This window comes from Schistocerca nitens, chromosome 9 (assembly GCF_023898315.1).
Source record: "Schistocerca nitens isolate TAMUIC-IGC-003100 chromosome 9, iqSchNite1.1, whole genome shotgun sequence".
In the NCBI taxonomy this organism is placed as follows: Eukaryota; Metazoa; Arthropoda; class Insecta; order Orthoptera; family Acrididae; genus Schistocerca; species Schistocerca nitens.
In genome coordinates this window covers 130,509,873-130,536,306 of record NC_064622.1, presented here as the reverse complement: position 1 = coordinate 130,536,306, position 26,434 = coordinate 130,509,873, and the positions used below count along the sequence as shown (strand labels likewise).

Sequence of the window (26,434 nt, the reverse complement as noted above, 5' to 3'; positions counted from 1 at the left end):
ATACCAGCAGCAGGAAACCGGGAGTCCCGCTCTTGCCTGAAGAACACGTCGGCGGCCGACCGACCAACACACCCACACACTGCTACACTTCTACAGCCGTGATTCCTGCGTACAAATAAATTCTCTAATGTTTCGGGGTAGATGTTTATTTATTCGTTCCAGAAACTATAGCTTAGGGGATATCACAAGCATTAATAAAAATACTGCAAACGATCAGCACCGTTGAATAAAATGTTCTCGGGTTTCCAACCCCGTCAGTTGGTTAAAACTACACGAGCTTTCGGCCAAGCACTCCTTGGCCATTGTCAAGTGTTATGACTGCCAGTGGGCTGTTGGTGCGCCCTTATATACGCTAGCTCCCGGCTGTGACGTCACTGGTGCCCATCACATTGCCATATATGGGCATGTTTTGAGTCGGCGTTCGATGTGCCCTCTTCAACCGCGCGATCGCTGGAGCCCACGCAGCGCTGAACTGTTAGCCGGCGTCTCTATTCAGGGTATTTGTGGTACTTTTTAATTCAATAGCTTCCCGTACTAAACTGTCCCAGAAGCCGTTAGTGCGAGCCACGACAGAGGTATCGCCAAATTTTATGTGATGACCGTTTTCTAACGCATGCTCAGCTAACGCAGATTTATCTGGATAGCGTAGGCGATAATACCTCTTTCCTGCGTTGTTCCACAGTGCGCACTGTTTGTCCGATGTATTTCTGGCCACACTCACAAGGCATTTCGTATACTCCAGGTGTTCTGAGACCTACAGCGTCTTTAACTGGTCTCAGTAATTGACGGATTTTCGTTGGAGGCCTGAAGATCGATTTGATCTTGTGTCTTTTCAACAGGCGGCTTATTTTGAGCGTTACAGAGCCACAGAATGGCAGCAAAGCAAGTTTCTTTTCCTGTTCTTCGTCGCTGGTCTTATTCTGATATTTCCCAGAAATCACTTCTTTCACTTGATGGGTGCTGTAGCCGTTATTCCTGAAAACCTTGCGTAGGTGGCTCAGTTCGTGGGGCAGGTTGTCGTCGTCTGATATTACTCTTGCACGATGCACCAGTGTTTGCAATACTGTGCGCTCCTGTGCTGGATGATGATGGCTGGTAGCGTGCAGGTACAGGTCTGTGTGGGTGGGTTTTCTGTAGACGCTGTGGCCAAGGCACCCATTTCGTTTACGGTGGACAAGGACGCCGAGGAAGTTCAATGCATTATCTTTTTCCACCTCCATGGTGAACTGGATATTACTGTTGATGCCATTGAGGTGTTCCAATAACTCGTCTAATTTCTCGCGTCCGTGTGGCCAAATGATGAACGTGTCGTCAACGTATCGAAAGAAACACTTAGGCTTCAATCACGCAGTATCTATGGCAAGCCTAAGTGTTGCAAGAAAATGTGCAGAATACGAAGAAGAGGAGGTATCTGCGGAGTAACGAGCGTTCGATCGTCTCTAATGTTATTACAACGTGTATTAAAGAGCCGACACAAACACATCTGTTGGCTAATACTACCGATCCAAATCAAAGGGCTGCAATTTTATCCAAGGGTCAGCCTCGCCACAACAGGACGCATAAGGAAGGAACGCGATAATAAGCCGCCTCATTTACTGGAATCGTCACGAAAGAAAACTAATAATTTTGGAAGGAAACCCATCGTTATACACAGTTTCACAGTCACGTAAAACCTTTGATGCTTGTGGAACAGCAGCATTTGAATGTATTCTGTCACTATATCTCTATCTCGGTTACTACTCACCTGGTTCTAAGACATATTGCTTAAAACATGTGCGCATTAGCTGCTCTAAACACTGCTGAAATTTCCTTCGAAACATGTACACCGATTCTGTACATCTAAGTAAGAGGTTTGACATACGAGGTGCGTTCACACATTAATTTTTATTTTTTGGTAAGAACTTTGGTTGTTAATCTACAGCAATCCCCATTACATACTATACACTACTGGCAGTGCTTTTTGCAATTCCCGAAACACTTTAGCAACTGTTTCCTCGGAATAGTTTACGCGTCTCTTAACTGTGCATTTTTAATCTCATCCACGCTTGTAAAATCGCTGTCCTTTAAGGCCCGCTTTGAAATGTTTATACCACTTGTATGCCCTTGGTTTACTCATTACAGACTCACCAAAAGTAATATTAAACATTTCTAAAATTATCATACACTTTATTCCATTCTTATAAAAAATTTAATACAGATTCTGTAATCTGTTTTCTTGCAGGACAAATAATCGTTGATGCTACCAAAACACATTAACCTTCTTGACAGCTGACAAAAGAGTAAATACCCAATATGCATAACATTGTACACATACTTTGCAGACATGTTTACGAAGACAGTGACAAAAAGTAGTGCAAATCGGATTAATACAACAAACAAAATTATAAATTCCTGGTACTTTTTAAACAATCATCGTCTTGTAAGAATTGTTAAGTTTCAATTCAGCCCCTAAAAGAAAACTTCTACCTTTTAGTAGAAACACAAAGTAAAGAAAGCCTCAAATTCTACAGATTGCTCGCGTTATATGGGGTTCGTTTTACGAATAGCAATAGACGAACATACATTCACATGAACAGGCATTCGGTTCTATGTTTGTTGTACAGTCCTGACTTCCGTTCTTATGTTAATATTATTTACTCTATAATGTTGCGTTTCGGAAGAAGCTGCCGTCTTTTGTATTCCTTATGGTCTTAATGCATTTGTCTAAAAATAAACGCAACTGGGATCTATCTGTACAGGGCGTCGCCACAGATTAAAAGCGCGCCGTGACAGGGCCGTTACTATGTTGTGAAACAGCCTGCAGAAGCGCCTTGTGACGTAGCTCTGTAGGCAGAGTGGGGACTCGCTCGCTCGCTCTTCAGTTTACGGACAGACTATAGGCACAATGAAACTAAATACACTCCTGGAAATTGAAATAAGAACACTGTCAATTCATTGTCCCAGGAAGGGGAAACTTTATTGACACATTCCTGGGGTCAGATACATCACATGATCACACTGACAGAACCACAGGCACATAGACACAGGCAACAGAGCATGCACAATGTCGGCACTAGTACAGTGTATATCCACCTTTCGCAGCAATGCAGGCTGCTATTCTCCCATGGAGACGATCGTAGAGATGCTGGATGTAGTCCTGTGGAACGGCTTGCCATGCCATTTCCACCTGGCGCCTCAGTTGGACCAGCGTTCGTGCTGGACGTGCAGACCGCGTGAGACGACGCTTCATCTAGTCCCAAACATACTCAATGGGGGACAGATCCGCAGATCTTGCTGGCCAGGGTAGTTGACTTACACCTTCTAGAGCACGTTGGGTGGCACGGGATACATGCGGACGTGCATTGTCCTGTTGGAACAGCAAGTTCCCTTGCCGGTCTAGGAATGGTAGAACGATGGGTTCGATGACGGTTTGGATGTACCGTGCACTCTTCAGTGTCCCCTCGACGATCACCAGTGGTGTACGGCCAGTGTAGGAGATCGCTCCCCACACCATGATGCCGGGTGTTGGCCCTGTGTGCCTCGGTCGTATGCAGTCCTGATTGTGGCGCTCACCTGCACGGCGCCAAACACGCATACGACCATCATTGGCACCAAGGCAGAAGCGACTCTCATCGCTGAAGACGACACGTCTCCATTCGTCCCTCCATTCACGCCTGTCGCGACACCACTGGAGGCGGGCTGCACGATGTTGGGGCGTGAGCGGAAGACGGCCTAACGGTGTGCGGGACCGTAGCCCAGCTTCATGGAGACGGTTGCGAATGGTCCTCGCCGATACCCCAGGAGCAACAGTGTCCCTAATTTGCTGGGAAGTGGCGGTGCGGTCCCCTACGGCACTGCGTAGGATCCTACGGTCTTGGCGTGCATCCGTGCGTCGCTGCGGTCCGGTCCCAGGTCGACGGTCACGTGCACCTTCCGCCGACCACTGGCGACAACATCGATGTACTGCGGAGACCTCACGCCCCACGTGTTGAGCAATTCGGCGGTACGTCCTCCCGGCCTCCCGCATGCCCACTATACGCCCTCGCTCAAAGTCCGTCAACTGCACATACGGTTCACGTCCACGCTGTCGCGGCATGCTACCAGTGTTAAAGACTGCGATGGAGCTCCGTATGCCACGGCAAACTGGCTGACACTGACGGCGGCGGTGCACAAATGCTGCGCAGCTAGCGCCATTCGGCGGCCAACACCGCGGTTCCTGGTGTGTCCGCTGTGCCGTGCGTGTGATCATTGCTTGTACAGTCCTCTCGCAGTGTCCGGAGCAAGTATGGTGGGTCTGACACACCGGTGTCAATGTGTTCTTTTTTCCATTTCCAGGAGTGTACTTCCACAGGCCTTTTCAAGTCTTAAACATCTACCATGTAGATACGCAGCCTGAAGCGACGAAGAAAAATTTATACCAAAGCTGGGATTTGAACCCAGATCTGCTGCTCACTAGGCAGATGGAATAACCACTATGCCACCCTGGCAGAGGGTCTTTGCACAGCTGCATGGACTATCCTAGAACACTTCCCTCCGCAAGCCAAATTCCCTTTCACCCCTGAGCCCACTAGATGTCCACACAATAAAAAATTGAAGATTCTTGAAAGGACAGACTACTCTGGAAGAAATTTACCCACGAAACAAAGTGTGTGGAGCTACAGTACAAGCTGTGCTCGAAGGTTTGTGGAATGTACTTCGGGCATTTTGGCCAATGAATGGCGCAACCGTCCATCGCATGTACAGAGTTAGCAGGCGACACTGTAAAATAATGTTGGGTGTTGCACGACTTTTTCAGGAGAAAAGATGGAATTACGTGTTGAAGACGAAAGCTACGAGTGTCCCCTGCAAGGGATAAAAATGGTTCAAATAGCTCTGAGCACTATGGAACTTAACATCTGAGGTCATCAGTCCCCTAGAACTTAGAACTACTGAAACCTAACTAGCCTAAGGAGATCACACACATCCATGCCCGAGGCAGGATTCGAACCTGCGACTGAAGCGGTCGCGCGGTTCCGGACTGAAGCGCCTAGAACCGCTCGTCCACAGCGGCCGGCTGCAAGGGATATTTCGACTTGGTTTACGGGCTGCTTTTGCAGATACTGAAGTGAGAGAATACTTTGCAAATTGCTTCACTTGACTTCAGGACTCATTGCCTTGACAATATGACGGTATCTAACCAGTGGTTGGTATCCGATTTCATTAATTAAATAACAAAGGTAAAATGACAGTGTTCTTAATGCAACATCTGAATTATTTCCCTTGAAATTATTATCACTATATTCATTTAATTGTTTGTCGTCCACCACCGCAGCTGAGTGGACGTCGTGCCGGCTTGCATGACGGGGGGCCTGGGTTCGATACCCGTCTGGGTTGGAGATGTTCTCCGCTCAAGGACTCCGTGTTGTGTTGTCTTCATCATCATATCATCCTCAACGAAGTGCGAGTCGCGGAAGTGTCGTCACTTCAAAAGACTTTATCATCAGGCGATCAGGCGTATCCGCCGGGAGGCCCTTACCGTATATTTCATCTTTTTTTCATTGTTTGTTGTAAAGAACTAGTCTCTTTTCAGTGCCTTTAATGTAATTTCATATCAAACATTGTTAATATACACTGATGAAGAACGAAAACATTACAAATAACTACACTACCGGCCATTAAAATTGCTACACCAAGAAGAAATGCAGATGATAAACCGGTATTCATTGGCCAAATATATTATACTAGAACTGATATGTGATTATATTTTCACGCAATTTGGGTGCATTCATCCTGAAAAATCAGTACCCAGAACAACCACCTCTGGCCGCAATAACGGCCTTGATACGCCTGAGCATTGAGTCAAACAGAGCTTGGATGGAGTGTGCAGGTACAGCTGCCCACGCAGCTTCAACACGATACCACAGATCATCAAGAGTAGTGACTGGCGTATTGTGACGAGCCAGTTGCTCTGCCACCATTGACCAGACGTTTTCAATTGGTGAGTGATCCGGAGAACGTGCTGGCCAGGGCAGCAGTCAGACATTTTCTGTATCCAGAAAGGCCCGTACAGGACCTGCGGTCGTGCATTATCCTGCTGAAATGTAGGATTTCGCAGGGATCGAATGAAGGGTAGAGCCACGGGTCATAACACATCTGAAATGTAACGTCCACTGTTCAATGTGCCGTCAATGAGAACAAGAGGTGACCGAGGCATGCAACCAATGGCACCCCATACCATCACGCCGGGTGATACCCCAGTATGGCGATGACGAATAGACGCTTCCAATGTGCGTTCACCGCGATGTCGTCAAACACGGATGCGACCATCATGATGCTGTAAACAAAACCTGGATTCATCCGAAAAAATGACCTTTTGCCATTCGTGCATCCAGGCTCGTCGTTGAGTACACCATCGCAGGCGCTCCTGTCTGTGATGCAGCGTCACGGTTAACCGCAGCCATGGTCTCCGAGCTGATAGTCGATGCTGCTGCAAACGTCGACGAACTGTTCCTGCAGATGGTTGTTGTCTTGCAAACGTCCCCCTCTGTTGACTCAGGGATCGACACGTGGCTGCACGATCCGTTACAGCCATGCGGATAAGATGCCTGTCATCTCGAGTGGTAGTGATACGAGGCCGTTCGGATCCAGCACGGCGTTCCGTATTACCCTCCTGAACCCACTGATTCTATATTCTGCTAACAGTCATTGGATCTCGACCAACGCGAGCAGCAATGTCGCGATACGATAAACCGCAATCGCGATAGGCTACAATCCGACCCTTATCAAAGTCGGAATCGTGATGGTACGAATTTCTCCTCCTTACACGAGGCATCACAACAGCGTTTCACCAGGCAACGCCGGTCATCTTCTGTTTGTGTATGAGAAATCGGTTGGAAACTTTCCTCATGTCAGCACGATGTAGGTATCGCAACCGGCGCCAACCTTGTGTGAATGCTCTGAAAAGCTAATCATTTGCATATCACAGCATCTTCCTCCTGTCGGTTAAATTTGGCGTCTGTAGCACGTCATCTTCGTGGTGTAGCAATTTTAATGGCCAGTAGTGTAATTTTCTAAGCCGAAAATAAAGCCAGAGAAGACGAAATCAGAGGTCTCTAGACCAGAAAAATTAATTTTTTTCACGGAGAACACCTCATATTTTTCTAGCCTGCGCTCTATCGTAGTAAGGAAGAACAGTTCTACGCACTCGCTTTTTTCTTAGTTGTCAAATACCGTACGCAGTCTTTCGTTCTATTTTATATCCTTTTCTTGGAAAATCTGAACACGTGTTCACCATCTGGAGATTCTGTCGATGGTATATCACCGTTTTTACCGCACACAGTCGATTCCGAAATACTGCAAGTTTTTGCTGTTAGTTTATGTATGTGTATGTCACAACAAAACAGTGACGCGGACAAATCACAGCGTTTTGTGACTGAAGGCATCACACAGCGGATGTGACCTTGAGCGAGCTATTTTGGTGACGACCGCCTGTAGATGGAGCCACAGAGAAGCGCTTCTCTGCAGTACTCAGGGCCTACACAAGGCGCTGCGCTGGCCGGGGCGTCTCTGCTGGAAAGAGAAGCGGCACCTTCGTCGTCTCTTTGGTCCGCCGCTGCTGCAATTCCTCCTTGTTTCGGTTGCGTCACGGAGTCTGAAGAGTAGCATTCCTCTCTTTCACTTGTCTTACTGAATGAGACAACCTACAAGTGGTAGTTCAAAAGTAAATCTCGGACGCCGCTCTTTTTTCTAATGAAGGGCAGTTAAAGGTTTACTAAAAAGGCGGCCAGTTTACCTAAATGTGTGGCGGCTACAATGGTAAACCTATACGTGTTAAAAAGGCAGATGACTGGTTCGCTTTATTGCAACAAAAACATTTTCTCGATATGGTTGCTTGGCATGTGTTGTTCCCACCATAGATTCATGTTCATTGACGTTGGAGCACATAGAATATCGCCATATTCAGCTGTGTTCAAGAATTGATTGCTCCATAAGAAGTCAGCTGACAATGAAACTAAACTTCTCCAAAGTGGGCACTGGTACGAACGTTGTGGTGACTTTCCCTTACAATCGTTGGTGATAAAGATTTCGTTACGTCATCTTTATTACCGCGTTAATACGGAGACAATTCATTTTCAAAGAGTTTTGAGATACAGCCTACGTAGGACTACAGTTGGAGCCACGAACGACGAACGTCGAGAACAGACTTGTTCTGCGCATTTACGTCACGCATCCTCCGACAACCAATGAGCGTTCATTAATGTTCTCAGCGCTCTGATTTGAATGTCGTAGCCATTGAGAGCGCTGAATGTGATCTTAGCGAGTTACTTACTGAATTTTTCTTCCATATGTTGTGATTTGTCGCGACTGGTGGTGGTGGTAACCGACAAATTCTCCACAAGCAAGCGAGAGATAATTTGCAATATACACGCTTTCTTCAAGCGCAGACTACTTGCACTCGCTTACCGCAACCATTACCTTGGAATCCGCAACAATGTAATCTCCATCGTTGTCTCGAGCTGCGCGTACCGCTATCGTTCTTGTTTCGGACTATAGAAGATATGTTGAATGTATTTTTGGCATTCTTGTCCAAGAATGCAGCATTTTAATCGGCCTCCAAATCTACGAGGGTTGGAACTTAAATAGTGGCAACTATTTATTCACAACCGATACAAAGGAGATGTTTGTACCTGTTACTGTCCTTCAAAGTAGTCACCAGCGTTGTGTAGAACCCGTTGCCAGCGATGTGGAAGGCGTAGTACACCGTTAGCAGACCCGCAAACTCTGTTCTGTTGATGGTGCGAATGGAGCAGTCCAAAGTTATGGTGATTCTCGTGTACGACTGTGATGGTGTTATCCTAACGCATTACGTTACACGGCAGACCGTCAATCCACCTGCGACCAGCTTTGCGGACGAAGCGGCGACCCTTTCTGCGCAACCCACCCGTCATTTTGCATGAAAATGCGCGGGCGCATACAGCGCAAGCTGTGGCTACTGTGTTCGGTCGATGGGACTGGGAAGTACTGTACCATCCACCATACTCCCCGGACATAAGTCCTTGTGACTTTGATTTGATTACGAAGATAAAGGAACCACTTCGTGGCATTCGGTTCAGAACTGTTCCAGAGATTCGACAGGCAGTAGACCGCTGCATTCGCACCATCAACAGAACAGGCTCTGCTAACGGGATACTACGCCTTCCACATCGCTGGCAACGGGTTCTACACAATGCTGGTGATTACTTTGAAGGATAGTAACAGGTGCAAACATGTAACTCTTTTGTATTGGTTGTGAATAAATACACTCCTGGAAATTGAAATAAGAACACCGTGAATTCATTGTCCCAGGAAGGGGAAACTTTATTGACACATTCCTGGGGTCAGATACATCACATGATCACACTGACAGAACCACAGGCACATAGACACCGGCAACAGAGCATGCACAATGTCGGCACTAGTACAGTGTATATCCACCTTTCGCAGCAATGCAGGCTGCTATTCTCCCATGGAGACGATCGTAGAGATGCTGGATGTAGTCCTGTGGAACGGCTTGCCATGCCATTTCCACCTGGCGCCTCAGTTGGACCAGCGTTCGTGCTGGACGTGCAGACCGCGTGAGACGACGCTTCATCCAGTCCCAAACATGCTCAATGGGGGACAGATCCGGAGATCTTGCTGGCCAGGGTAGTTGACTTACACCTTCTAGAGCACGTTGGGTGGCACGGGATACATGCGGACGTGCATTGTCCTGTTGGAACAGCAAGTTCCCTTGCCGGTCTAGGAATGGTAGAACGATGGGTTCGATGACGGTTTGGATGTACCGTACACTATTCAATGTCCCCTCGACGATCACCAGTGGTGTACGGCCAGTGTAGGAGATCGCTCCCCACACCATGATGGCGGGTGTTGGCCCTGTGTGCCTCGGTCGTATGCAGTCCTGATTGTGGCGCTCACCTGCACGGCGCCAATCACGCATACGACCATCATTGGCACCAAGGCAGAAGCGACTCTCATCGCTGAAGACGACACGTCTCCATTCGTCCCTCCATTCACGCCGGTCGCGACACCACTGGAGGCGGGCTGCACGATGTTGGGGCGTGAGCGGAAGACGGCCTAACGGTGTGCGGGACCGTAGCCCAGCTTCATGGAGACGGTTGCGAATGGTCCTCGCCGATACCCCAGGAGCAACAGTGTCGCTAATTTGCTGGGAAGTGGCGGTGCGGTCCCCTACGGCACTGCGTAGGATCCTACGGTCTTGGCGTGCATCCGTGCGTCGCTGCGGTCCGGTCCCAGGTCGACGGGCACGTGCACCTTCCGCCGACCACTGGCGACAACATCGATGTACTGTGGACACCTCACGCCCCACGTGTTGAGCAATTCGGCGGTACGTCCACCCGGCCTCCCGCATGCCCACTATACGCCCTCACTCAAAGTCCGTCAACTGCACATACGGTTCACGTCCACGCTGTCGCGGCATGCTACCAGTGTTAAAGACTGCGATGGAGCTCCGTATGCCACGGCAAACTGGCTGACACTGACGGCGGCAGTGCACAAATGCTGCGCAGCTAGCGCCATTCGACGGCCAACACCGCGGTTCCTGGTGTGTCCGCTGTGCCGTGCGTGTGATCATTGCTTGTACAGCCCTCTCGCAGTGTCCGGAGCAAGTATGGTGGGTCTGACACACCGGTGTCAATGTGTTCTTTTTTCCATTTCCAGGAGTGTAGTTGCCACTATTTAAGTTCCAACCCTCGTACCTCCAGAATTTGCTCAAGATATTATAATAACGTGCTGGATATGGCACAGTTTTCTTCATGATCCAGATCTGAAGACACTGTGCGCACTTATGTGTAACATGACATGACAGCATACCCAATACAAGCGGGAAAAATGTGAGCTACGCTTACCAAACGTCGTCTTTTCTGACGAATGTTTGCCTCTAACGTCTGGTGAAAAGTTCAATTTTCTGTACCTTATTTAAATATTTTAAAACTTCCGCTTTGGTTGCAAAGAATGACATATGAAACTTCCCCATTGTATGTAAAGAATGACAGTGCTGGAAAACTTCTTACGTTATTTTATTTTCAAACAGCTGAGCAAAACTGAACTTACTCAGACAGCTCTCTCTTTACTTATTCTGATCATCACTAAACTGACGCACAATATTTTTAGTGCAACGCAATCTGACTTTCAACAATCCCTACAAAACAATAGCCATGACTAACAATAACTTATACCTTTCATGAGTCACTTACCTCACAAAAATCTTCGTTACTCGAACTACTGCAATACAGCAAGCGCCAATACTGCCAGCTGAATGAAAGATTCTAACTGCAGAAGCCACTAACTACTGATAAGCATATAGTTAGCAAATGAATGATTTTGATAGAGAACAAACAATGTATTTACATTGATAGTGTTCAAAAGTCATAATATATGTATCAGTTCATGACATTCATCTTTTCAGATTTCCTTTTTCTGACGGACAGACGTCCAGATCAACCGCTCAAAACTCTGGCACCTCTCTCCCCACATCCACCACTGCTGGCGGCTCACCTCCAACTGGCCAACGCTACGCACTGTTCACATCCAACTGCCCAACACTATACAAGCGAATATTCCAACAATGAGTCCAACCAGCCACAGACTGCACACAGCGCAGTCAGCGATTTTCATACAGAGCACTACGTGGCGTTACCAACATAAAAAACTAAACAGCCTACTAGCTGGAAGAAATGTGAGCGACGCTTACCAAACGTCTTCTTCTCTGAAGAACGTTTACGTCCAACGTCTGGTAATAAGTTCAGTTTTCTGCAGTTTATTTAAATATTTCACACTCTGATGATGATGATGTTTGGTTTGTGGGGCGCTCAACAGCTCGGCCATCAACGCCCTGACATAGTCCCAATGTTATCACAGTCCAATATTTTTTTCACAGTCCAATCTAGCCACAGTCACGAATGATTAGGATGATGATGAAATGATGAGGACAACACAGACACCCAGTCCCCGGGCAGAGTAAATCCCCAACCCGGCTGGGAATCGAACCCGGGACCCTGTGATCCAGAGGTAGTAACGCTACCCATTGGACCACGAGCTGCAGACTCCTCAAACTCTGTGTTGCATATCGATCGATGAAATATTCTGTTTCGGCTTTCACTCTAGCCGACAGTATGACTCACACGATCGTACTTCCAAATAACACTGAGCAGGAATCCCAATACGTTACGAGACTGTTAACACGAGACGTTGCCCGCTTCTTGAATGCGCAGTGATCAGTTTTCATCCAAAGCGCTGGGCGAGTTCATTCGTTCGTTGGGAAGGAGAAGCCAACAACTTTTGTCTCATTTTGGCCCGTCGGTGATGACAGATCGAGGTGCACGCCCTGCAATCAAACATCAAACGATTATACAGAAAATATTCGATAAAAAATTATATTTGCGTTACTTGTAGCTTTATGCGTCAGGTTCATGATGATGTGCCCCTCATTTCGTTAATGGTTATAGTTACTGTGATACATCGAAGTAACACACAGCGCGAAATTCGAAAAAGTGTACAATGAAAAATAGGGTTTGCTATGATTTTGCGTTTAGTGCGTATTACATAATAAGTTACTGAGTAAGAGATTTAGTTAACATATAGAATTTTTCTTTACACTTGGATAGAAGTCTCTATCTGTCACCAAACCCCAAGAAAATTGAGCTGATGTAGAACACTCATTTGCGATCGCGCCGCGCCAGCGATAAAGCCAGATCATTCCTCATATTTCATAAACGGTTTGAGAAACCAAACGTATTTTGGCAAATGATAACACGCAATGGAAGAGTAGTTTGATATGGTTAGTATGCAAAAATTCATTATCTACCATGTAATTTCACCATTTACAGACTTTTCTGATGAAAGAATGTAATTTTTAAGGGCCATCGATAGCAGGTGAAACGAGAAGTACTGTGGGTTTTGGAACAACATACGTGAAGACATTATACGTTTGTTTTGTATCGAGCGTATACTTTTTCATAAGCTACTGACTTTACTTTTCCTCAGTTCCTCACTTAATAAACTTAACAAACCACTGTTTCAGAATTCTCTCGCAATTGCGTCTGCAAAACATGTTAGCAAGGTGACATTGCTTAAACTCCGCTGTGTTTTGGCAAAAGAAATAAATTTTAATATCGTAACAAGAGACGTGTGAAGATTTTACTCAAAATTCGCCACTCATGACGCTTCTCTGAAAGATACAAATGGTTAACAAGCCAACCGAAAATGAATCGCTACATTTTCAACGGATTTCTTTTTAGATACTAACCAAAGGAGAGGTGAGGTGACATCTTTTTGAATGGTCACCATGCATGTGTGGGCATGTAGTTGTATTTACAAAAACTTGAGTGTAGGCTTCAGTTTAGAATGGCATTTCCCCTCCTGCACTCGGCATTTCCCTACAGCGTCCAGCGTCTGTCCATAACCCCCTCCCCCATGTGCCTTGCCAACAGTGCAAGATTTAGCAAGAATGCCAAAAGTACATTCAACATATCTTCTAGCCCTAAAGATATTGTACCTGAAAACACTTTGAAAAGAAATTGGCTCCATATTAAAGCAATAAGAAAGACGAGCTAGCGAAACCTCAATCACCAACAATTACAAGAGGGAAGTAATCTCAGCCGTCATACAACTACCTGTTTTGAAGAAATTCAGTTTCATTCTCTATTACCTTCTTTTGAAGCAATCAGTTCTCGAACACAGAGTAATCTGGCGATCTTCCATTTTGTATATATGCACACTGAAGCGATGAATGAAAATTTGTAGCAAAGTCTAATGCAGTAACCACTATTTTTCACTCTGGCACAGTGGCTTTACACAAGTGCACAGGCTACCCTAGCACACTTCCCTCCTCAGCCTAAATTCCCGTTCAAGCCTCAGACCACTTTGTATTCCCCTAAACTCAAGCAGCTTTGCAGAAGCTCTCCAGCTGTATTGGTACTGCATCTCAGCATCAAAAGAAATGAGGGATCCTGCCCGATACCCGGGAATAGATGCTTTAAACAAATGAAACTACGAGGGTATTTCGGAAAGTAAAGATACACCGTACACCAGAGGAACAGAAGAGTTTTGGCGAGCAAGTTGGCAACACTGGTGTTAACCTTGAACCGTTAGCTTTCTCCTCGCGGTCGTTCGGCAGTTGAACGTTGCTTCTGGTTGGAGTATGTCGTGTTTAAAGTGGCTGCGCCGATTTAGAATCCCGCCAAATGCGAAGAACGCTTCGTCATACGTTTTCTTCATGCAAAAGATCAGCGACCAGCGGATGTTCACAAAGAAATTGTTTCTGTTTATGGGAACATTACGAATCGACAAAATGTAACGAAATGGTGTCATCATTTCTCTGAAGGTAGGACCAATGCTCATGACGAACAAGAACAGGTCGGCCATCTGTGATCTTTGATGCCCTTCTTCGGAGAACAGAAGAAGCGATTTGTGCGAATAGACGTCTCACATTGAAATACTGCATCAGATCATACCGAACGTGTATGACTGTCAAGTTAGGGTACAGGAAATTGTGTGCGCGCTGGGTTCCAAAACTGTTAACGGAAGAACACAAAAAGAAGAGGATGGGCTTTGCACTCGACTTCCTCACACGCTATGCTGCAGCAGATGATGAGTTCCTTGATCACACTGTGACTGGTTACGAGACATGGGTTTATCACCATACACCTGAATCCAAGCAACAATCAATGCAATGGCGCCATTCGAATTTACCAAAAGCCAAGAAATGCAAAACGTCGATTTCAGCGAAGAAAATCATGGCTTCTGTTTTTTGGGACAAACAAGGCATTCTTCTGTTGGAATTTATGCCTCCTGGAACGACAATTAATGCTGCTGCATATTGCCAGACTTTCAAACGTCTTCGAAGGGCAATTCAAAACAAACGCAGGGGAATGCTGACAAGTGGAGTCCGCTTGCTTCGTGACAACGCTCGGCCTCACACAGCGCTCGTAACCAAAGCACTACTCAAACAATTCAAATGGGACGTATTGGACCATCCGCCATACAGCCCGGACATTGCGCCCACAGACTTCCGTGTCTTCCGTTACCTGAAGTCACATCTTGGTGGAAAATCATTCCATGACGATGAAGAGATCAAAGATGAAGTTGAAATGTGGTTCCGACAAGGGGCGGCAACGTTCTATGACTGTGGGATACAAAAGCTGGTGCACCGACTTAACAAATGTTTGGATAACGGTGGTGATTATGTAGAAAAATAACAAATAATCCAGTTAATAATATGTAACTGGCGTTTTCTAAATAAATGTTCTATTTAAGGACTGCGAGCCATTGTATCTTTACTTTTCGAAATGCCGTTGTATATACTTCCAGAGACCTTTTCAAGTCCCATACGTTTATGATGTATGCATTCAGACTGAAGCAACGAATGAGGATTTGTACCATAGCCAGGATTCGAACCCAGGTCACCTGCTCAGTAGGCTGATGTGCTAACCACTATGCCACTCTGGCACTGTGGCTTCGCACTGTCCTAGCATGTCTTCCTGCTCAATCCAAATTTTCATTCATGCCCCAGCCCACTTGGTATTTCCATAAATTCGGAACAGCATTTCAGAGGGTCTCCAACTGTAATGGATTATCACCTTACAAGGGAACCTCCCCATCGCACCCCCCTCAGATTTAGCTGTAAGTTGGAACAGTGGATAGGTCTTGAAAAACTGAACACAGATCAATCGAGAAAACAGGAAGAAGTTGTGTGGAACTATGAAAAAAATAGCAAAATATACACACTGAGTAGTCCACGTGCAACATATACAACTTCAAGGGCGATGTGCAGTCAGGAGCGCCGTGGTCCTGTGGTTAGCGTGAGCAGCTGCGGAGTAAGAGGTCCATGGTTTAAGTCCTCCCCGGAGTGAAAAATTTACTTTCGCAAAGTTATGATCTGTCCGTTCGTTCATTGACGTCTCTGTTCACTGTAATAAGTTTAGTGTCTGTGTTTTGCGACCGCACCGCAAAACCGTGCGATTAGTAGACGAAAGGACGTGCTTCTCAAATGGGAACTGAAAACATTTCATCGCAAGGTCATAGGTCAACCGATTCCTCCACAGGAAAATACGTCTGATATATTCTATACGATACTGTTGACGGCATGTGCGTCACATGACAGTAATATGTTGTCGACCCACCTAACTTGTACACTTGGCGAATGGGTAAAAAGATTCTTCTACCTTGCCCGATTTAGGTTTTCTTGTGGATGTGATTATCACTCCCAAAAAAGTGATCGCATCGGTCGGACAGACGGACAGATAATAATTGTCTGAAAACAAAAAATTAAAATTTTCGGTCGAGGGAGTACTTGAACCAAGGACCTCTCACCCCATAGCTGCTCACGCTAACCACAGGACCACAGCGCCCTTGAAGTTGTATATGTTGCACGTGGACTACTCAGTTCGTATATTTTGCTAATTTTTTTCATAGTTCCACACAACTTCTTCGTGTTTTCTCGATTTATCTGTGTTCAGTTTTTCAAGGCCTATCCACTGTTCCAACTTATAGCTAAATCTGAGGGGGGTGCGATGGGGAGGTTCCCTTGTTAGCATCGAACGAACCGGAGGATGCTGGTTGGAACCCTGGCAAAGCCGCTTTCATCAAATGAAATTATATGGTTCCATAGACCTTTTCAAGTCTCAGACATCCAGGACGTGTAACGTTGGAGATACTCTGCAGTGCTGTTCGAGTTTAGGGGGAATATCGAGCGAGTGGGTTGAGGCGTGAATGGGAATTTTGATTGAGAAGGAAGGCGTGCTAGAGTAGTCCCTGCAGTTGTGCAGAGCCAATGTGCCAGGGTGGCGCAGTGGCTCTGTCTAGTGAGAAGCGGGCTCGTCTTCGAATCCGTACTTAGAATTTTTTATTCCTTACTTCAGGGTTCATATATACATCACAGAGGTTTCAAAGTTTAATAGGTCTGTACAACCAAATAGTTTCATTTGATCTGTTATTTGCTCCAATGTCAATTGAGTCTGTGGTGTGAATCACGCATGGCCAGCAACAATATCGAGAAAATGTTTTTGTTGCTGTAATAATGCGACCCACGACACGTGTATGTTTATCATTTGTAGCCACCACATATTAGGGAAAACTGGCTACCTTTTCAATGAACCTTTAAGTTCCCTTTCCACTAAAAATAGTGGTCCCTGGGATTTACTTTTAAATTGCCACTTTTTGATTTTCTTATTCAGTGAGAGGAGTGACAGAGAGGCATCCTGCTTATCAGACTTCTTGACAGAAGCGAAACACGGCGACACCGCAGCAGCGGTAGATCGAAGCGACGACAAAGGAGCCGTTTTTCTTTCTAGCCGCGCTGCGCCTTGTGAAGACGGCCCGCTGCAGGGAAGCGCTTCTCTGTGACTCGTATAAGCGGCCTTAAAGGGGGGACGTTCATGAAACTGACCGAAAATGTCAATTTTCAATTTATTTATTATTTATTAGTAGGAATTGACAATAAGACCCCAAAGTTATAACAATGAAACCACATCCGAAGTGCCTGAAAAATAATTAAATGTGTCACGCGAATTGCCCGCCACGCCCACTTTTTGGAGCAACGCTTCTATATTAGCTCGGTGGACGACGATTCTGTGGGTTACTTTCAAACAAACTTCCACGGGATACATCTAGAAGGCTGTGATATACACTCTTTGGTTCTATGCATCATCTGTGACTCTGTTCTGTATCTTGGAAACATTAACAAACCTGCTGCTCTGTTTATATAAGCAGTTCTTGTTTTGCCTTGTGCTATTGATGGAGATTGCGACAAGTATTCGATTCTTGTATTGAATTATGGGAACCAAGGGAAGATAAGGCATTAAAGAGAATGGGCTTTAAGAGAGGAAATTCCAGTCAAGACATGAGAAAAATAGATGTACAACGCCTCTCTGGAACTGAAAAAGAAGGAAGATAGAAAACAAGAAACGAGAAGAGGAGCCATAGGGGAAAGAGGGCCTTAAGTACAAATGTAGTAACTCCTTCTGAAGAGGTGACAAGATAAACATTAGGTTGCACTTTAAATTGTATTTACTCCAAATTGTGTTACTTAAAGTATATTTACCCTTTTCTCTTAATCTATGAAGACCAGAATTATGAAATTTTGTACAATTATTTCTTAAAAACCATTAAATGTTGCCTCAAAAGTAAATGTTGAAATTCTCAATGTTAATCTGAGATGTGGGTCAAAGTACTTGGAATTTTGCATGAATTTTATATTATACTTAAAAAGTTATTAAAATTCTCCTATTTGATACATTCAAAAAATCTCATGTGCGGAGATTACTGTATGCAAAGAGATTAAAAAGAAGAAATCCTGTATAAATATTTTGAATAGTCTCTGAGAACAAGGTACATATATTATTTTTGAAACTAAATTTTTTAAATTCCATAAATAAGTTAAATATATATAACCCAAGAAACTTAACAGTAAATATGTTAATTTCAAGAAAAATACTGTAAAAAATCTCATTGTGCGTTTGGTGCTTCTTTTAAAAAGTGTGTGTTTTTCACGAAAGTTCCTCCCCCCCCACTCCCCCCCGTTAACCCGGTTAATGGTTCATGGTTCACAAATTCTAGTTGTAGGTTGCTTCCAGGGGAACCTAAAATTTGATATTCAATATTTCAAATAATTTTTCGACGAAATTCAAAAATTTAAAATGTTGTCATAATCTACTCATTATGACATATAATCCATGTTAAGTTTCTAGTAGAGTAAGACAAGTGGTACACTTAGAAACTGTTTGTGTGTCTTGATGTAGTATAGTGTGACACACAAACTATAATGACCCAGTATTTGAGAATGAGAGCATTTAACGGCTCCCACCAAACTCTAAACATAATTTCAAATATTCATAAGACTCTTTCTTTCTTACATCCCTCTTAAGGTGAGAAAATAAAAAATATTTATTGTGTACTACATTTTCGCTGTTCTTACAACAAAACTACAGCACTTGACATGACGTTTTAATTGATTATTTCTTTACTACTAACTTTAACATACTTTGCAGACTGTATCCACATATATCACTGAACGTACTTGCAAAATTATATTAATGTATAACACAGTTCACGTGATAAACTAACCAGCCACAAAATTAGTCACCCCTACGGAAACCATTACAAACATTTAATACCGTGTAATTCCATCTCTGGACTTAATAACCGCCTGGGTTCAGTTAGGAAGTGAGTCTACAAGGTTTTGCAGGTATGTCGGATCCAGGCTGAGCCTCTCGCTGAGGATTTGATCACGCAATTCCACCAAATTGTGAGGATGCTGGTGGTGTTTTATCAGCTGTTCCAACACATCCAACAGATTTTCTGTGGGGTTCCAGTCAAGGGGTTTTGCAGGCCAGTCGAGATGTGATAGGATGGGGGAGTGTTTAGACAACCGGTCACATATTCTTCTGGTCAGGTAGACATTGCTTTGTCCGCTATATGTTTCTATGTGAGCAACAACCTCTTGTGAGGTGACCGACTCCAAATGGTCACTGCATGCAGTTCCCGCCGCAATGTTCTCGAGCTAACAGGTGGGGATGGACCACAGTTCACTGCCTGCAGCAATTCCTATCTAGTTTGGAAGCAATTTTGATTCACAAGCCGTGAAATGCGTCACCGCTCCCTCTCAGTCAGGATTTTTTCCCGACCACAATTCTGACGTCGTGTTTCGTTTTACATCATTTCTTGCACGCAAATTGAACAGTCCGCACCGAAACATCGACAAATCCATTTTCGTGATGAAAAAGGACTTTTTTGCGGTCCAATCGCCGGAGTTTTTCTTGCAGCTCGGTTTTCAAACAGTACAGTAACGATGAATAATATAAACCTGTAATAGTTTTACCCTTTTTCAGATAGTCGACGAAGATTATCCCTTGCTAATTCCAAAAGCCAGTCCCCATAACCTTTCCGGGCGAAGGAATGGTCTTCGCCTTTTTTGGTGCAGATTCTCCCTTGGTAACCCATTGTTTAGTTTGTTGTTTAGTCTCAGGAGTATAGTAATGTATCCATGTTTCATCCACAGTGACGAAACGACTCTTAAAGTCCTGCGGATTCTTCCTGAACAGCTGCAAACAATCCTTGAAACACTTCACACGATTCCGTTTTTGGTCAAGCGTGAGCAACCGCGGAACCCATCTTGCGGATAGCTTTCACATATCCAAATGTTTATGCAAAATATTATGTACCCGTCCATTCGAGATGCCCACAGCACTAGTAATGTCGCGCACCTTAACTCTTCTGTCATCCATCACCATATCATGGATTTTATCAATGATTTCTGGAGTCGTAACCTCGACAGGTCGTCCAGAACGTTCATCATCACTTGTGCCCATATGGCCACTCCGAAAATGTTGAGAAACCACTTATAAACTGTTCTAATTGAAGGTGCAGAGTCGCCATAATGTTTATCAAGCTTCTCTTTAGTCTCGTAAGGCGTTTTGCCATTCATAAAGTAATGTTTAATCACCACAGGAAATTCTTTTTTGTCCATTTTTTGACAATCACTCGACTTTGTTGACTCACACGAATGCCAAACACAAAGAAATAGACCAATATGGCTTAAACTTGGTGTGCGTTCCTTCCAAAGATGCTACTAACTAAACATGACCTCGATACTCGCCGGTGGTGTCATCTCTAGGATTTTGCACGGACTTTTCCAACGCCCCTCGTATTATCCCGGCTATATTCATCCACTGTTTCATAATGACATCACATAGCAACTTGCAAGAAACTTTAAACATAATTTCAAACCTTATGTGAACTTTTCTCTCGTACATACCTATCATCAAATGACATAGTAACTCATCTGTAATGTAATCAAACGTTTGACCCTCTTTTTTATACACTGGAGTTCGATTCTTTAGAGAATCGTGGGTGAGAGGTTTCTACTAACAGTTAATGGCATCTGCCAATTATTACAAAAATACGATGCGACCAAACTGCAGCTAATTCACATGCCTCCTAGATGGCATCAGTCACGTTCCGGGAAGGACATACGGTGGGCCGCAATTTGCAGACAGGCAGATGGTTCATTATCTCTTCTTCACCACATTTGCATACTGGAGAGTCGCAGGCAATTTCCCACTTTCTCACGTTGATCTTTGTTCTATTAAACCCAGAGCGCAACCCTTTGAGCCCATTCCATATAGAACAGCTTTCCTCGTCACCTGAAGCTTCATCCGTGCCGCATGGTGGCTGAATATGGAACGGCATGAATTTATTCTGAATTGTGAAGTTGTTTCCGTGAGGCTTTCTGTCGCGTGGTGAGAGCTCTTCCTAGACTTGGGTTGTTGGTTGTTGGTTGACAACCGTATGAAGTAAGAGTCCTCAAGTACAGTGCCTTAGGTTTCTGGATGCTTACTCATGGCGGATATCTGGAAGTGGAATACCTGCTAGCCAGTAAAGGTTTTCAAGAGGTGTAGATCTCAACCAACATGTAGTGAATACGTAGGTTTGTTTGAAGCCAACGTCTCCCTGCATAATATATTCTTAGTGGGAAATCAACAACTGTTACTTGCATTTAATTCTCTACGGACATCTTTCCTTGATTTGCGTGACTAGATGTTCACCAGAAAGGGCAAGAATATTCTGAAACTGAATAAAGAATGGATATGCTGAATTTTTTAAGATGTAAGGATACGTCGCCCAAGTTATTGTAGATAATATTTAGATATTATTGTTCCTTACTGACACCTCCCTTTTGATGTTCAAGCAGTTTATGTCTTGCTGCAGGTCCGTTTTTTAGGTGGAAGGCACAGACATGTGTCTTCGATGGATTCGGCTTCGTCTCTTGATGGTTGCTGTTGTTTTGGACTTCGGTCCACAGACTGGTTTGATGCAGTTCTCCATGCTACTCTATCCTGTGCGAGCCTCCTCATCTCCGAGTAACTACTGCAACCTACATCCTTCTGAATCTGCTTAGTGTATTCATCTCTTGGTTTCCCGGTACGACTTTTGCCATCCGCGCTTCCCTCCAGTGCTAAACTGGTAATCCCTTGATGCCTCAAAACGTGTCCTACCAACCGATCCCTTCTTCTAGTCAAGTTATGCCACAAAATCCTCTTCTTCCTAATTCTGTTCAGTACCCCCTCATTAGTTACGTGATCTACCCATCTAATCTTCAGCATTCTTCCGTTGCGGCACGTCTCGAAAGCTTCTATTCTCTTCTGGTCTAAACTATTTATCGTCCATGTTTCACTTCCATACATAGCTACACTCCACTCAAATACTTAAATCTATACTCGATGTTAACAAATTTCTCTTCTTCAGAAACGCTTTTCTGCCATGGCCAATCTACATTTCATATCCTCTCTACTTCGACCGTCATCAGTTATTTTGCTTCCCAGATAGCAAACCTCTTCTACTACCTGATTTCCTATACTAATTTCCTCAGCATCGTCCGATTTAATTCAACTACATTCCGTTACCCTCGTTTCGCTTTTGTTGATGTTCATCTTATGGTAACTTGATGGTAACTCTTGATGGTAACTGCCTAGAGTTTACGTAAGTCTGCAGGCTTTCGTGGCCGTTGTCACTGAAGTTAAAATCTTCTGGGTTTTTAGGCCGCGTCATGTTTCTTCTAAAATGTTCGACGTTTCGAACCCTCTGCTGGGATCTTCCTCAGGATCTTTTGGTGTCCACTACTGCTAGAACACTGTCAGAGGCGAGTGTCGCGTCCACTTATAAAGGGAAAATTTTCTGGCGTTCGTGCTGGAGTATAGATAGTATTGGCTATAATTCATATGGCTACCATTGGTGGGTCATAGTCATAGGCTAATGCAGAAGAAAGGGCGTTGGTTGCTCATCTCCTGTGGATACCATTGGCGGTCATCGTCATTGGATAGAAAGGCACTATTCCACACTTACGCTGGAGAAGGGTTATTGGTTGGAACGCCTGCTACCGCTATTGGTTGGTCGTATCAGTGGCTAGATTCGAAACGGACAGAGCAAGAGAGGGGGAATGTTTACCCAAAATATTATTGTCCGCCGAGGTGACTTGCAGCGCGTTGTTTACACAGCGGCCGCGTATTTACTTCCTTGATGGCGGGGAGCCACGATGCCGGAAGCCTATAGCCGTCCTCTCTTAGAAATTGCAACCGCTTCTCCGACCTTCCTTCTATAAATGTTTGTTTCCTTACTCAATACACGTACGTTATTAAAATCGATGTTAGAGCCACAGTTCTCATGATGTTCCGCTACTGCCGATTTTGCACTTTGATTTAGCCGCAAGTGCCGTTCGTGTTCCTTAATGCGTTCTTTAACAGTTCTTCCCGTTCCGCCTGTATACACTTCGCCGCAGCCACATGACACATGATAGACGCCTGCATTGTGGAGGTAGTCAGGTGCATCCGTTTTCCGTCGGAAAAACTCTTTTATTTTGTTTTGACTAAAGAAAGATGTCTGAATTTCATATTTCTTTAAAATTCTGCTTATGCGGCCAGTGACCCCAGAAACGAACGGTAACCTGACGGAGTGAGAAGGCGGTTCCTCGCCATTCTTATTAGCTACCAATGGTAGCCATATGAATTTTAACCAGTACTATCTCTACTCCAGCATGAACGCCAGAAATTTCCCTCTTTAAAAGTGGACGCGACACTGGTCTCTGACAGTGTCCTAGCAGTAGTGGACACCAAAAGATCCTGAGGAAGATCCCAGCAGAGGGGTCGAAACGTCGAACATTTTAGAAGAAACATGACGCGGCCTAACAACCCAGAAGATTTTAACTTCAATGCCTAGAGTTTGTTTATCGTGGGAGAGCCTCTCCTCAAAAGTAGCCTCCTGAGCTGCTGGGGCGACATCATTTGTTTAAATAAAGTCCTTTGCTCCTTATCGGCTATGATTATCATTAGTGCAGATATTAAAGAGTATAGGAGCTAGTAAACTTCGCCAGCCGGTGTGGCCGAGCGGTTCTAAGCGCTTCAGTCTGGATCCGCGTGACCGCTACGGTCGCAGGTTCGAATCCTGCCTCGGGCATGGATGTGTGTGATGTCCTTAGGTTAGTTAGGTTTAAGTAGTTCTAAGTTCTAGGGGACTGATGACCTCACATGTTTAGTCCCATAGTGCTCAGAGCCATTTGAACCATTTTTTTTAGTAAACTTTCTTGTGAAACTCTCACGTGAGACTAAATTTTAGAGAAAAAACAAGTTTTCACTAGAAATAGAAGGTAAAATCTTCTACGATGTTAGGCGGTGTCATGTTCCTCTTCCAGTTTCTTTTCACATAATGGACGCTTCGACCAGTCTGGTGTGAGATCTTCCGATATTCCCAGTTAGGTGAACACTGAAAAACACCATTTTTTTGTTTATTGTTATTTCATTCTCTCGTCCGAACGAGGCGAGAATGGGCTAGCGGCGGAACAATATTCCGCTCTTCAGTCAAAAAAATTTAAAAGAAACAAAAAATGGAATAACATTTTTAAAAGACTGTACTACGTGCGGGCGTCATGTCATCTGAACGGCGAAAATGTAATAAGTGGTAAAGCTTTTTTTTCCTTTCATCGTTTTATGGGGACTGTCAGCGAGAAAAAGTTTCTCGAGGTTTGAAATTATGTTTGTTTCAAGTCGCTAAGTGCTCTCATTCTCAAACACTGGTTGATTAAATTAAGAGTATTCGCACGCTGGCTGTTCACCCTCATCCCTACCCTTGCCTCCCAACTTCTTTGCAAATGATACAAACATTGCAGTAAACAGCAAGTCAAGAACACATTTATCTTCTAATCAAATTCTCACTGATATTAATGAACGGTTTAAAGCTAATTCACTATCATTAAACTTTGAAAAGACCCACTGTATGCAGTTCAGAACCCGTAAGAGATTTCCTTCCAGCATGTATATAACGTATGAAGACATGCAGAACGAAGAGGTTCACACTGTTAAATTCCTGGGATTACAACTCGATAACAAATTCAGTTGGGAAGCGCATACCACAAAATTGCTGAAACGCCCAAACAAAACTTTTTGGAAAGCAAATAATGTCAGATGTAGGAAATATAAATATAAAAAAGCTTGCACACTTTGCTTACGTTCTGCCTATTATGTCAGATTGGATCATATTCTGGGGTAACTCGTCAAACAGAGCAAATGTTTGTAGAGTGCAAAAGTGTGTAACAAGACCCATCTCCGGTGTAAATTCAAGAACATCATTCAGAAACGTGTTCAAAGACCTGGGTATTCTAACCGTTGCTTCTCGGTATATGTATTCGTTGATGAAATTCGTTGCAAATAATATGTCTCTACTTCCAACCAATAGCACAACACACAGTATCAATATTGGGAATAAGAACAAAGGACATAAAGATTTAAAATCATTTACCTTGGCCCAAAAAGCGATCCAGTATTCAGGAACACACATTTTCAATAAAAAGCCAGCAACCATTAAAAACTTGGTTTGAGATATAGCACAGTATAACAAAGTTTGAAAGACTTTTTGATAGGCAACTGCTTCTACTCTGTAGATGAATATCTTAACAGGGACTGTTAGACCAGCTTAAGTAAAAATGTCTGTTACATTTCAGTTTTGCCAGCAGTTGGTCACAACAGACAAAATTACATATTTTGTGAATGATAAATTTATTAAAAGTTCAAAAATGTCTCTGAGCCCTATGGGACTTAACATCTGAGATCATCAGTATCCTAGAACTTAGAACTACTTAAGCCTAACTATCCTAAGGACATCACACACATCCATGACCGAGGCAGGATTCGAACCTGCTGCGACCGTAGTAGTCGCACGGTTCCGGTCCGAAGCGCCTAGAACCGCTCTTCCACCGCCGCCGGCTATTAAAATGCAGGATTAAATTTCATTTTGACAGTGTATTAAGTCTGAAAATATTAGCAGTTCCAGTTGACTATAATGTATTGACACATTTTGATAATCTCCTAACACATGATCAGGGAAGTGAGTATTATATTCAAATGTTCTATGTTTTTTATGTTACAGTTTCTGACAAGTTCCACGCTCACGAGAATCATCTTATTTTTGGTCTATGGAATGAAAACTTAATCTAGTCTAATATAATCTCCAGACAGTAAATGATATGTGTGCCAAGTTTGGTTGAAATCGTCAAATGGTTTACGGGGAAATGTAGAATATATATATTTTTACTGTTATTATTATTATAGGTGTTTTGCCCTTAAAGAGCGCAGCTGAACTACATGGCCAATACCTTTTGCTGCCTTCCTTGCTGCCCAAACTTCCCTCATTCACTCGCTGTGTTCCTGTCTCCGGTCCTCTGTCCATGTTTCTCGTCGGCTTCGTGTCACCGGTTTCATCTTGATTGCCTTTTTGGTTGCCCATGTTTCTTTCATCTTCCGGCTGTGATCTTGCTTTCGTTCTTCGGTCCATTTTACGCCTGTTCCTTTGTCACAGTGTATCTCATGTTGTTTACTTTTCTTAATGATGTTTCTGAATTTTATTCTGTCGTTTATTGTGTCTGCTGTGGTGTTGA

At 44.2% G+C, this 26,434-nt stretch overlaps 1 non-coding gene across 1 annotated transcript; it reads right to left on the bottom strand.

The window, feature by feature from the left end:
- Positions 1-4,394: 4,394 nt before the first annotated feature.
- Positions 4,395-4,466, bottom strand: Trnat-agu (transfer RNA threonine (anticodon AGU)). Its single transcript has one exon. It is a non-coding gene; the product is annotated as a tRNA-Thr (tRNA).
- Positions 4,467-26,434: the final 21,968 nt, after the last annotated feature.